Source organism: Cynocephalus volans, chromosome 1 (assembly GCF_027409185.1).
Source record: "Cynocephalus volans isolate mCynVol1 chromosome 1, mCynVol1.pri, whole genome shotgun sequence".
Lineage (NCBI taxonomy): Eukaryota > Metazoa > Chordata > Mammalia > Dermoptera > Cynocephalidae > Cynocephalus > Cynocephalus volans.
The window spans coordinates 117412662-117415584 of record NC_084460.1 but is presented as its reverse complement, the minus strand read 5'-3'; the positions used below and the strand labels follow the sequence as shown (position 1 = coordinate 117415584).

The 2923-nt window shown below is 42.3% G+C and overlaps 1 non-coding gene across 1 annotated transcript; it reads right to left on the bottom strand.

The window, feature by feature from the left end:
• Positions 1-579: 579 nt before the first annotated feature.
• Positions 580-686, bottom strand: LOC134365082 (U6 spliceosomal RNA). The gene has a single exon (XR_010021926.1). It is a non-coding gene; the product is annotated as a U6 spliceosomal RNA (small nuclear RNA).
• Between the last annotated feature and the right edge of the window lie 2237 nt (positions 687-2923).

The following is a 2923-nucleotide window of genomic DNA, read 5'->3' as shown; positions in this document are numbered from 1 at the left end:
AACAGGGTTTGTGGCCAAATAAATATAGGGAAAGCTATAGATTTTATTACTCTCAAAGAGATTCATAAGGCATATTAGCATACTAAAGGCTCTGAAAAGTCCTGGAAAAAACACCTGTTTACCTATGTTAGATGTAGTGTTTCTCAAGCTAACTTGATTACTAAAACCTTTTTTAATGTAATGCCCAGTAACCCTCTGTGGGATTAGTGTTCTAAGGACATATTTTGGGAAAGCTATTCTAGGTGATAAATGTTCTCCAGAAAGATGAGTCAAAGTCTTGAAAAAAGAAAACAAAACAAAATTTTTTTTCTTTTTTATTTATTTTTTTAATTGATTATGAATATTCATGAGATACAAAGCTGATTGTCTCCCCTCCTGCCCATGATGTGAGGGCCGGATTCATACTGGAAGCATACCCATTACTACAAATTGTATTTGTATCCCGTGTCCCCCATCCAATTATCCCCAACCTCCCTCTCCCTTCCCCTTCCCTCTGTCTGCAACTCCGCTTTGTAACCCAAGTAATGTTCTCTCCCTCTGCAAGTCCAACGCACTACTGTGGTCTTTCTTTCCTTCCTTAAAAATATGGAATGTTTCGCGAATTTGCGTGTCATCCTTGGGCAGGGGCCGTGCTAATCTTCTCTGTACCGTTCCAATTTTAGTATATGTGCTGCAGAAGTGAGCACAACAAAAATGTTTTTAAACAAATCACGGAGTCAGGTATTTATAGAAACTGGTCAATTATTTGCAAAGAGCCATTTTATAACATAATTTAAGTACCATCAAATCTACCAGTTTCTAGGCTCAGAGTTTTGTATGCTTAGAGTTATGTATCTTATTAACATGAGGTGCATCTCTGCAGCCCCAGACCTTCCCTCTAAGGAGCATTCCTTCCTGCAGCCCCCTGACAGATTGTTCATAATTTTTTCATGTGATGTCTGATACCCTTCCCCCAGCAGGGTAAGGCATATCTTTACGCCATCATGTGACTGGCCACTGCAGTTTGCAAAACCAACTTAATAGCACAGGTACATCTATTCTGCCCTATGTGCTCATGTAATAAAAGGCCCCACTGGGATGAGTAACCTCTCAACAGCAGCATTAACAGCATCTCACATCTGGGGAGTCTCAGAGGCTGGGCTGACATTAATAAGTGTAATGAAGGTCTTCTCTCTAATGAGAGATTAGAATCATCCCAGATAAACCAACTGGAATCCAGGTACAACTAAAGAACACAGTAAGTTGTGTGGACATTCAAAAACAAAGGAATAATACACGCTGGCCACTAAGTCTGGAAACACAGGTGAATATATAATAAATAGTCTATTGATATTACATTATAATGCATGATATATAATATCTATGTTTTCAGACTTCGTGGCCACTCTGTAGCAAAGCTATTATTTACATCAAGCAGTCACTAAGTGTCAGGAGTCACTGTTCTAAATGTCTTACCTGAGTTGGCTAATTTAATTCTTACAACAACCCTACGAGGTGGTGCTGTCATCATTTCCATGATGATAGGTTAGGAAACAGAGGCGCAGAGGGATTCAGTCTCTGGCCCGAGGCCCACTGCTGGTGAGTGGTGGAGCTGAGCTTTGAGCCCAAGGGCCTCTCTTTGGAGCCCGTGTCCTTCCGCCACACTGCAGCTGCCTCTCCAGAAGGAACAAAAGTCCCTTATGCCTTGCCAAATAGCAGCCAATAAGCAAGAATTTAGCGTTCTCTCTCTCTCTCTCTCTCTTTTTTTTTTTTTTACCACATGTGGTATAGGAATAATCGTTGTAACTAACATCTGTACCATTCTTTGTAGTTTGGTCCTCAACTCAACCCATTACGGCAAAGCGGACAGCAGCTATAGTTTCATTTGACAGATGAGGAAACTGAGCCTTTAACAGAATCCCTATCTATCAAATGGCAGAACCATGTCCTCTGACCTCAGGAGGCTCATGATTTTAACTTATTACCTGTGTTGGGTTTCGTGGTAGCCAATATCCAAGATGGTGCCCAATGATCCCTGCCTCTTCTGTTATTTCCCCCCACACTGAATAGGACTCACTTGTGTAACCACTATGATATTGTGCAAATGACAATGTGTAACTTCTGAAGCTAGATCACAAAAGACATTGCAGCTTCTACCTTGAGCTCTCCTGGTCACTCACTCAGGAGGAAGTCAGCTGCAATGCTGTGAGGACACTCAAGCAGCCCTGTGAACAACTAAAGCCTCCTAATTTGCCAGCCGTGTGAGTGAGCCCCCTTGGAAGCAGATCCTCCAGCCCCAGTTAGATGACTGCAGCCCCAGCTGACCTCTTATTTTTTTTATTTTATTTTTTTAAAGATGACCGGTAAGGGGATCTTAACCCTTGACTTGGTGTTGTCAGCACCATGCTCTCCCAAGAGATCTAACCGGCCATCCCTATATAGGGATCCAAACCCATGGCCTTGGTGTTATGAGCACCACACTCTCCCAAGTGAGCCACGGGCTGGCCCTACAGCTGACCTTTTGACAGCAATTTCATAAGAGACTCCGAGCCAAATCCACCTGGTTAAGTCATCCTAAATTCCTGACTCACAGAAATTCTGAGATATGAAATGTTTATTATTGTTTTAAGCCACATAAAACAGCTTTTAAATCTCCGAGTCATCCTTAAGGTGACTAACCAATACAACTGGGTTCAGGGATGCTCTGCGTAAAGATGAACTCCTGGCACTAGATCATAGCAAACTTGCACCATGTACCTGTAACCATTTAAGAAGCATTTGATTTGTGCATCTAATCTATCAACTCGTAAAGATCTAACTTAGGATCCTGGTAACAGCCCACAAATGGTTATGAGCATCACTTCTGTTCCCTGCTCTATGCCAAGATACCCCACATGAAGGTGGGCCTTTGCACACAGTTTGGTTCACCAGAAGTGCCTTCCTT